Raw genomic sequence first — 11,256 nt, 5'->3', positions numbered from 1 at the left:
CAGTTGAAATTAGCTTTGGAAATCAAAAGTTTTTTGTACCAGGCTGTAAACAGGTTTCTTTCTGCTGTAAAGTTGAGAATTATAAAATGGAGGTCTTTGTGGATTAACTCTGTTTTGGAGTCAGCCTTAAGTGGCCATTCAAAGAACTGTGGTTTTTCGCTCTTACGCATTGGCTTCATTTCTCGGCCTTTCTAGGTTGCTGCCTGGTGCCTATTCAGTTCAATGGAACTGCTCACATACACCAAAAACGTTTCTAGCTTTCAGGTTTACATTCAGGATACACAGCCCACTGAATATGTGCGGTAGTGTTTCTCCTGCTGGCTCCACCCATGAGTTGGGGTCATAGACTTTACATTGTGATAACAACCCAGATTTTCAAACCACTTTTCTCAGCTCCAAAAAAGTTTTACAAATATCAAACCTTCATTGATCAAAAATTCATAATATAAATAGTCACAGTTGGCGCTGTTTGCAGTTTGAGCAACAGTTTTATAGACGTCTCTTTTACAGCGGTGGTCTACAGGGAAAATGCTTTTTGGGCCACAGGGGATTTTTTGCTGCAATACCTCGAGTGGCCACTGGGAAAAATTGGAAGCAAGGTTGAGCTGCGTTCTTGAGGGCCTGGGCTGCAATGACAGTGCAGAGATGACAAGATGTGGAAGACCAGGAACGGTGACCAATCAGAGCAAACTGGGCTTTTTCGAGAAGTGGGCTTAAAGAGACAGACAGAATGAGTGTTTTTTGACCGATAAAGCAAGTAAACATGTTCTAGTAGAAACTCAAAATACAAGCATTAACCTGAAAATGAGCATAGTAGGTCCTCTGTTTGCCATCTTGTGTATTCTTAGAAAAAGGGTGCTTTCAGACCTTGTGTTGTCTTGCTTTGGTCCGAATCAGGGACTAATTTTGTTACAAAGTTGTATAATTGACGAGAGTTGACTCGTGTTCTCACGGCAAGAGGACCAGATCAAATACCTGAGTGAGAAACGGAAAAATAAAGTTCTTTGAATTTAAGTGAACTGAACTGAACTGAATTGAATTGAAAGCTGCTTTTGACTGGCTTTCCATGTGGGAAAATCCAGGAAGTAAACAAAACGTTGAAGAAGAGTACACTTGCAAGATAAATGCGACACTTTCTGATGTCATATGCTCATGCTTAACCCAAACAATATGTAAAGTGACTGCAGCTGGTTCCGATCGAGGTCAGAACACCTTTTCACCACAGACGAACCGCATCATAGTTCGTTTGTAACTGGACCGAGACCTCTTCAAGAAGGCCTCGGTCTGACTGTTATGGCGCACACCTGAATGTGATTGCTATGTTCACAACTACCCAAATGAACCACACTTAGGAGGCAAACAAACTTGAGTTCAATTGAATCTAACCAAACAGGGCAAGTGTGAAAGCATCATAAGAGTCTGCGGGCACTGTCGTGCCTCTGTGAGGCTGTATAGGCACTGCAGTGATTGGAGCTAAATACTAATGCCATCATGCTAACACTCAGAATGACAATGTCCTTCATGCAGATGTTTAGAAGGTAATGCAGGTTCATCATCGTAGTTTAGCATCTTACCACAAAGTACAGCTGAGGGGGAAGGGAAAAGCCATTATATTGGTCTAAATAATTTGCACAGTACATATAAATTAAAATGTTGAGCTAATGATAGCGCTGGATGAAAATTTGCAGAGACATTTCACTCAGAACCACATATCTCAACGCCATGGTGGCAGAAAGGTCAGAATTTATCTTGTCTGGTCAGAAGAGCTTATCCTCTGGGTGTTTTCACCGTATTTTATGGCAATACATCGAATTGATGCCGAGACATTTCACTGCAAAACAAAGATGTCAGCATCACGGTAGCAATCCATCCAACAGTTGCTGAAATATTTCAGCCTGGAACAAAGTGTGGGACCAACAGACTGACACTGCCATCCACAGAGCCACACCTCTAGCACAGCTTAAAAACAAAGAAACACAATGACATGGCCGGCTACATTTTCTGTGCTCCAAAATGTCGATAAACAGACTCAGGCACTGGCCTCGTCTCTGCTTAAATTTATTGCTGCTTCAGGTACAATCCAACCATTCATCATTCTGAAACACCGAATCCCTGCCCTCCAAAAAAAAAAGTCACTAGTTTCAAGTTCCAATGTCTTTCATATAGGTGTAAGATACTCTAGGTTTTTATTTTGTAAACAGTTATAAAGTAATTATGTATACAAGATTTTGTGGCTGTCTTTAAGCAGTATTTGACTATAAACCGTCACCGATCACATTCAGTTTACAACGTAGCTCTGTCATACTGTGAGGCATTTATTGTGCCTTTCTATTTCCTAACTTAACATGCACCCTTCCGCTTTGCCAACTGTCACATGGCTTCAAATTTCTCTTTTACTGCGAGCATGTGTTTGCAACATTTTCAGAGGATAATACCAGTCTATTGTGGAAAGTCATAAATGATGAAATTTAATGTGCATGACAAAGTGCAACCTTGCAAACCACTGTGCATCTTCCTGTGTTAAGTCCCAGGACACACTAATATTATCAGTGGCCCCATGGCATCCTATTATTATAGACAGGAGTCTTAACAGGGAGTTTATTGTATTAAGCTTTGGCATTTAAAAGCCTTTAACCACATGCCACTCATATTTCCCAATTCCTTGTAATGGCATGCTTAGCAAAACATTACACATACTGGCTGTTGTTGACAGTACATAAAAGGTTTCCTTTAATCGGACAAATCCCTTTCAGTCTTTGGATTGACGCTTTACCGTAGTTCAATTTATAATAAGTAATCAGGTTAATTAATTGTATTTTCCTACTAAAAAAGATGTTCATAAATAAAGTTTGCCACCACACCAATGGGTTACTCTTTGTCCATGTTGCATAGCATTGTGTTGTGTAATGTCAGGTTGTTTTGTCATTGTTTTTTAGGGTAGCATTCAAAGCTCCTGACTTCCGTGACCTTGTGCAATAAATGCCTTCAGGAACATCAGGCTCCTCATATCAGTTTCCCATGCCTGGGAACAGTCATAGTTCCTGGGCCACGCATCCGTTTTTATTACACTGCTTGAAATATCCGCGCACACACATAATCGTGCTCAAACTGAGCATAGCTCTGTTATTACAAACACCACAATAACCAGGCTGCGGTTTAAAGTGCCAGCAACACAGGCTCCAGGAGGAGTCTGAATGACTTCTCACATGGAAGTTAACAGCCTCAAGGTGAGGCCACAGATACACAGTACATGCCCCATTATTGAAAAGTGGTTCTGCCAGACATTTCAAATAAAGAATTTACTGACATAAAAACCTGAATTGACTCTAAGTTGTTGTTTTTTTATTCCTTTTTTAAGACTGATATGCAGCTCTGACCCAGCAATGTCAAAATATCTTTGGTGTGGTGTGTTAAGTGTAAAGTGTCAACTAATGGTGTTGATTTATAGAAACACTGGTATCACTGGCTTTTACACAGAGGGAAATTAATGATGATGATTGCTGCTTCGTGGTGATTACACAGAGCTTAATCTGTGAAAATGTGTATATGTGACGCAAAAAATGGAAAACAAAGTACAGCTAGATAGTGGCAGTGACGTAATAATAACAATATGAATGAAAGACTCCGGCTCAGAGGTAGAGCAGGTCATCCACTACTCGGAAGATCAGCGGTTTGATCCCCGGCTGTTCCAGTCTGCATGTCGAAGTATCCTTGGGCAAGATACTGAACCCAAAATTGGTCCCGATGGCTGTTCCATCAGTGTGAATGTGTGTGAATGGTTACTGAGTAGCAGGTGGCACCATGTACAGTGGCCCCGTCCACCAGTATGCGAATGGGTGAATGTGACCTGGTGTAAAAGCACTTTGAGTGGTCCAAAGTCCAGAAAAGCGCTATACCAGTGCGGTCCATTTACCATTTACCAAATAACAACTGCAACTCCTTAGAGATAAATCAACTGAATTTAATTATGTCCTCCATAATATCATCAAAAAAACAGATATACAACTGAAAAGTGAAGAGCTGCCTTTCTGTTCATGTTTTCCCACCACCATAGAATCACCTCATCTTTACACAAGACTGGTGTTACCTTATTTTCATTTCAGCCACCTATTAAAATAACAATTATCTCACAGCTGGTCAAATCTATCAGGCTAATACAGTTGAGACTGTGCAGCCATGTGGTTAATGAAGCCCAAATTAAATACTAGAGAACCTACAACCTGTAGATATTGAGCATGTGGTGGGATGTGTTTTTCTTTTTTTCTGTTTTTCTCCATACACTGTAACGCCAACAGTGACGCTGGTCTTTTATAGAATACTTTGAGAAAATATATGAGAGACCTGCCTGAGCCACATTTACATTTAAATTAGTTGCACTGTAAGTCCCTGTGCCTAATGACACTTACAAAGAATGGCATCAAATACACCTGGTGCTTAGATTTGCATAGGTTATAGTTGCTCTGCAATAAAGTAACCTTAATTACTTCACAGATTGCTGTTGGCCGTCAGCTGAACTAAGAGAGGATTGTTTTCTCCTGCTTTTCTTATTGTTGTATTCTCATTAAAATGAGATATTCTTAAATAATGCTCACAAAGAGAGTCAGGCAGATGTCGGAACTTACTAATTAAAACAAAATCAAACTGAATGAATATTCAATACGCTGTTTTTTTGGTTGTTGATTTAAAGACAGAATTGTTCCCTGCCAAACACAATATTGTCTTAGGTTGGATGTTTCTGGATTTAAATGTAAAGCCTGTACAAACACAGTGGAGTATGCAAAAAGTATAAGAAAAGTCCTAAACTTTAAAGTATTAAAGAAATACATTAATTCCAAGTCGACAAGACATTTTGTAATGTTAAAACAGCTCATCTTCAAAGACAAGTCTGTGGCATGCAGTTTGAGATAACGCTTGTTGAAGGATCCTGAGCTCACACTGTTATCCATGTATTACAGTCGCATGCAAGACTTCTTAGACACCTAATAAACACATTGTATTTTTAGTTTGTGTCAAAAGGAGTCATTAGTGCGCCTAAATATGAATATAATGTTTTGCTGTTCTCGTAATTTCATTAGAGTGTCAGCAGAAGCATACCCGGCTGTCAGCACTTAGGTCTTGTTTTTACTTTCAGCTCCACACTCCAAGTGCGACAACACTGACTGACAGACAAGAAGACAGATAGACAGAGAAAAAACAAAATTATACTGGACTTCCTGGTTTCTCTTGCTTAGGTTTGCCTCACAAAGTTTAGGAAGTAATCTGCAAAAGTTGTAAATGATCATGTAAAAGATTCAGGACTGATCAGGAGGACAAACTGCTCCAAAACAAAGTCAACTCAAAAGTAAAATTTCACACTACAGCACTACAGCAAACATTAGATCTTCTATGTATTGATATCATGACAGAACTCAGCTAAATTCAAATATTCCGACCGCAAATGTATATCATTCACTCAGACCGCTCCTGATGAAGCTCATGCATGTGTCAGAAGAAGCCAAAGTTACGGTCAACCCACCGTGAGGCTTAAAACCAACCTTGGCTCTCCCTCCTCCCCCTTCCTAGAGGTTGTGATTTATGCCAAAAACCAAAAAGCAATCCCCTGTCTTGGCAGGCACCATGTCTGACAACGTGGGTGCTTGTCGCGGAGTCATTGGCATTCCTGTACGGACTTAATGGCTTAAAGACCAGGGAGGCAACACTCAAATATCAGACTGGGAAGCAGCACCACTCAAGAGGATCACAGGAGCACTGAGGTAAGTTCATCATTCATCTTACACACAGGAGGTGTTAACTATTAAGTGTTGGCTACAGTCTTTACAAATAATCCTGTGGCTGATTCAATCTTAAGTCCAAAGATAACACTGAGTTAAAGTGGCAAACTGTGGAGAGTGTTTGCCTATAAACACCACAGAGCTGCATTTTCCATCATCAAACTTATTTAAAAGTGTAGCAGGATGGCTTCCAGGTTTCCTGCTCGACTGTTTACCCAAATGAGTGCGTTTAAAAATGCTTTATTAGTGTTAGGTATGAAGTATGTGCAAATTTAAATCAGAAGCCAAAAGGTTATCTGAGTCATTTAATAGAGTTTATAAATGTAAATATATGCTAATGTACACTTCCAAAAGCAAAAACAGCTTCTTCCACACTTTACAGTCGCTGCTGAAGTCTGTGTGCTCAATTTTTTTTGGCTAATCTAAATAATTTATTAATACTCATAATTCTATCTGTATGTTCTGTTATAGTGTTAGATAATAAACACATAACAGTTAATGACGACAGTCCTCTGATGAATTCATGGCTGGATTTTTTCTCAGCAGCTTCTAGGAGCATCCTGTTTTCTATTCACCTAGCTTTAATTTTTATATTTACCACGACAGTTTCAGCTTCATCTCTTCACTTAATTCTCTACTTTTGACTCTTACTGAAAAAGATACATTACAAACCATAAAATCTGTCTGTACTTGAGGCAAAAAGAGAGCTTGGTAATGACCCAAATGAAGCAAACCTGCCGCTGTCAGCCACTTCACATGCTTAACATCACCGTCACTTCCATAGATAGCCACATGCTTTCTGAACATGCCTTCTTGCTTTTAGTCATTTTTATGATGCTTTACGATGTCCCGTGCTGTGTTTCAGTGCCGGTCATATAAGCAGCTGGTGGCGTTAACGGCGGTGAGCAACACAGGCCACATGAAACCCATGAAGACCAGCTCCCACAGTGAGGAGCCGGTTTGCTTTGGATTATGTCTGAAGCCTAGGACACATAACAAGTTTTCAACAATTTAAAAAAAAAAAAAACTAGTTCAACACATTGTGAATGTACAGTAGTCACAGTAGTGAAGTGCTCATTATATTTACTATATATACTTTATACAGTTACAGCCTATTAAGCACAACACTTTCTCTGACACCATATTTAGTCAGTACAACTTTACAATTTGAAATTATAAAGACACTGATTTAGATGCTGCACTCACAAAGCCAGGCAAAACGTTACTACTAAGACATGTCAAAAGTGGAGCTGTAATAAAGATCAATTAAATCATTATATTTTGCCTGAGAACACCAGCATGAGGTGATCTACAGCGTTCAAACACGCCTTACTTAGCAGGTTTCACCACATTATGACACACTCGTAATGTCGACAGTGATTTACAAGCATATTAAGATGTTCCAGATGGGATGTATACAGTTTATGTGGCATGTGACATATCGTATGACAGACAATCCAGTTCTCTCATCTTCCAACAGCCACCGTTGACACCCAAGAAGATCACGCGCCTATACTGGGTGGTGCTAGAACTGTGCAAATAATGTACTACTGGCATATACACGAGAGAGGTCAGACATGCCCAAACTTAAAGTTCAATATGTCTACTTTATCAACACAGTGGCAACAGTGTCAACAGTTTGGTCGAACATTATAAATCTTGTGTCATTGTTGATTCATGTTCATTTTTCTTACACTGTATGGACGTCAGTTTATCTTAAACCTTTCTTGAAATTACATGATGTGAAGGTCTATTTTGGTTGATGTTAAAGGGACAGTTCACACCCAAATCAAAAAATACATATTTGATCTCTTATCTGTAGTGCTGTTTATCAGTCTGGATTGTGGAGTGTTGGAGATATCGGCCGTAGAGACATCTGCCCTCTCTCAAATATAAAAGGAACTGTCATACGTGTTAGGTTGTCCGTACGCCCTAATCTCTCAAGACAGATTCTGCAATTTACATTGTAGAATCTGTCGGCAGCCCTGTGTGAAAGACAACTACAGAGGAGGGGGAGGGCGGGGCTTTTAGGTTGAAGGATGCTGCACTTTAGCCAATCACAATGGAAGGGACGGGGCTGAGACGTGCAGGTGTCCCCAGGAAATGAGTACCTACAGAAACAGCAAGCTCCGCGTCCATGGCGACTGCTCCACCCAAAACGCCATCTCATCAGCGTGAAAAACATGGACAATAGCACAACTTACAAGCATTGTGCATCCACCAGCACACCTTCCACTTCTCATGACAGGAAAAAAAGGGCATTAGTGGCAACGTTTTTACCGCTGTTTGGTTCAAGTTGCAGGTAGGAGTGTAACACTGGGGGCCCCTGCACTTCCGTTAGTCGAAAAACTATAGGCAGTGCCTCCAGAGGTAAAGGAAGAATTTTTTTTTTTTTTTTTAACCGATGGATTTCCAGATTGGTACGCCCCAAACTGTGTATCCTTGGAATTTTTTCCCGTAAACTGTAAACTAAGCTAGGCAGATAAGAAAATGACACTTGGCAAGCAAAAGACAACATTCTGGAAATCAACTATGAGACCAAGTTTACAAACCTGGCTTACTGGACTGTCACACTCTCCTCAAACTTACCTTTACAATAAAGGGTAAATATTCTACCTTTGATGAGATATGGGGACGCTTTATGACATTTCTAGAGAGGCAGAAGGCTACAGAAGTCTACCTGTATTAATCTCTTCCTTTCCTTTAGTCTCTCAATATTTGTACAGATAGCATCTCTGATGATTTATTTTGAACCTTGGAGAAGTACTCACTCTATTGCCCTGTTGTAGCAGTTGTTATTAAGATGATGATAAATTGAGGATTTAGTTCTGAAATAAGACTTGCTGGGATCTTATGGCAGGAAGCTGCAGTAGCATATCAGCAATGTTATAAGCTAGGGCTGCAACAACTAGTCGACTAATCGATGACTAATTGACTATTAAAATAATCGGTGACTATTTTAGTAGTCGACTAATCGGTTTGGGTCATTTTTCATAGAAAAGTACTATAAAAGTACCCCGAAATACTCTTATTGCAGCTTCTTACGTTCAGATATTGGCAGCTTTACACACTCTCCCATGACGGTCAACTAAAACCCTTTGGCGTGAGTACGAAACAAGACATTAGATGACATAATTTTGTGGTTTGGGAGAGACAGACCGACATTTTTCAACATTTTAACACATTTTTCGATAAAATGATTAGTCGACTAATCAAAGAAATAATTGACAGATTAGCCAGTGAGAGTGTGTGTCTGTTCTTTTCATCTTGACATAAAAGGAGCTTTACGACCTCAGGTGGCTGCTGTACTGTGTTTATAACCTGCTTTGCAATGAGATCATAGATGGATAACTCAGCTCATGTATAATGCACAGTCCAGTCATGCATTACCTCTGCTGTGCATGTGCAGAGTAGACACATCATAGTTTGGTCCAGCTGGGTATAAAGAGTATACAGCCTATGGTGAGAATTATCAGGACTGTTAGTCTAACTGGTCGTGCCGCAAGGGTAATGATTTCAGAGCAAAGAGTTCAGACAGTATCGTCAATGTTTAGTTTAAGGAAACATATTTTCCAAATCAATGTTTCTGCAGACATACTAGTCTGCAGTGGCATTGTTTAAATCAATTTTCAATCAGACAGTTACAAAGAGTATGTATGTGTAATGCATGTCTGTGTTTGGTATTGATGCCAGTGGTGGGTGCAGATTACAATCAATACTTGGGAACATGAGCATCTCCAATCCTCCAATGCTATAAACCACAGATCAAACAAACAGTACAGGGAATAACAGGAAATTCTCGCAGCTTTACTAGAAAATATATTCTGACTCCAGGCAATGCTCCGCCCCTTGTCACAGTCACCTTTATTACAGATCTCACATTTGAACCTGCACTGTGATTGAGGAGACTCATCCAATAGAGTTGGAAAGATGAGATTTCAAGCAATTTACTGAAGCTAAATTCAGGTAAATACCAGGTTTTGGGGGGTCTGCTATAATGACTGACAGTCTTGACAATATCAACATGACCATCTAAATATAATCTCATCCCACTTTGGGGAAAGAGGCAGCAGCCAGGTTGCTCTAATAGGGAGGGCGTGTCCTTTTCAAAAATGCAAGAGGCGTTGCTTTGTTGCCGGCCGTTTTCTCCGGTGTGTTAAACACACTTTAGAAAGGAGTGTCCCCAGACTATCAGAAGGCGGAGATCTCTGACTGTCTGGTGGTGAGACTAGTATTTAGTATCTAGTTCCTTAAATGTTCAGGCAGAGGGTACTTGCTGTAGCTCTGGTTGAGGGTGAGAGGGTGTCAGCAAATAGTTTGTTGGGCACAGGGAAACAGAGATCTGTGTGGGTACATGAGACCCTAAAAAAGAGGGAGGATCACAGGGAGTACCACCAGTTGGTCCAGGAGCTTCGCCTCCATGATGGTCATTTCCAGGCATGTTTTAGGATGACTCAGGGGCAGCTTGACAACCTGCTGTCTATCTTGAGGCCGTATAGCTCTGGGTATGGAGCAACCACTACCACCATTTTCTCCTCCATTGTCTATAGACTGTAAACTTGTTGTTGCGACCACCACAGAAGGACCGCCTCTCATATCATTCGATTGGACAATGGGAAAAAAGATGATGAAATAAAGAGATGTCATGGAGCGCTTTTCCACCTTGAGCTGAAGTTTTTTCAACTCCAGGAGTTTAGAGCGCTCCTGCAAAAACGCTAGGCTCCTAGAGCACTGAAACATGAGGTGCAATGCAACGCAAAAACCACTAGCAAAAAGCTTCACTTTCATCAAAATCAATTGTAAAAAGGTTCCTCCAGCTGCCAAAATGCTTTCTGTGTGATCAGGGTCTTAAAAGGCAAAGATCAAATTTCAGTTAAAGGTGCCCTCAAGAGTTTTATAGGCAACAAAGTTTCTGTTTACAAAATGTATTCTGTGTATCTGTGAGGTCTACCAACATGTAGGATTCATTCCTTTCTCTTACAACATTTGCAAAGCCAATATTTCCCAAAATGTTGAAACCTAAAGTGGTAACCAACACAGAAAAAAAATCCACAAGCTAACTGTAACCATCAGTGTGCATTTTAATAAGTTACACAAGGGGTTAAAGTGTTGGAGACCTTGGCAATGATAAATTACAGAGCAGCATAACAAATGCACCACTTCATCGCCTCAGAAGTCATATCAGTGAGTATTACACAATTACAGTGAAGATGATGATGAAGTGAAAGCACTGGAAAGAGTGCACTGAGGCAATTCATTATGATCTCTCTTTGGTGAAGAAAATACATTTTGTCTTCACTTAAAAGTTACGAAGTTTGAAGTTAACAATTCTTGACGACAGCATCTTCATTAGAATCAGTACTGATGTTACTGCTCCTGGTGTGACTGTGTCACTTTATACACTCAGAAAATCACAGTGCAACAGAAAGATACTGGAGAGAGGCAAATGTTTTCTGCGGGTTAGTACAATAATGTCCCTGTCATG

General features: G+C 40.2%; 1 protein-coding gene across 4 annotated transcripts in view; it reads left to right on the top strand.

The window, feature by feature from the left end:
• Positions 1–5,617: 5,617 nt before the first annotated feature.
• Positions 5,618–11,256, top strand: part of LOC117257534 (immunoglobulin-like and fibronectin type III domain-containing protein 1) — a 29,551-nt gene continuing 23,912 nt past the window's right edge. For all 4 annotated transcript variants that reach the window (XM_033627797.1, XM_033627796.1, XM_033627799.1 and 1 more), the window contains exon 1: positions 5,618–5,753. The gene's annotated coding sequence lies outside the window, so the exon portion shown is untranslated. The remainder of the gene's footprint in view (positions 5,754–11,256) is intronic.

This window comes from Epinephelus lanceolatus, chromosome 1 (assembly GCF_041903045.1).
Source record: "Epinephelus lanceolatus isolate andai-2023 chromosome 1, ASM4190304v1, whole genome shotgun sequence".
Lineage (NCBI taxonomy): Eukaryota > Metazoa > Chordata > Actinopteri > Perciformes > Serranidae > Epinephelus > Epinephelus lanceolatus.
The sequence above is the reverse complement of the archived record's forward strand: the minus strand, read 5'-3'. Positions and strand labels throughout refer to the sequence as shown.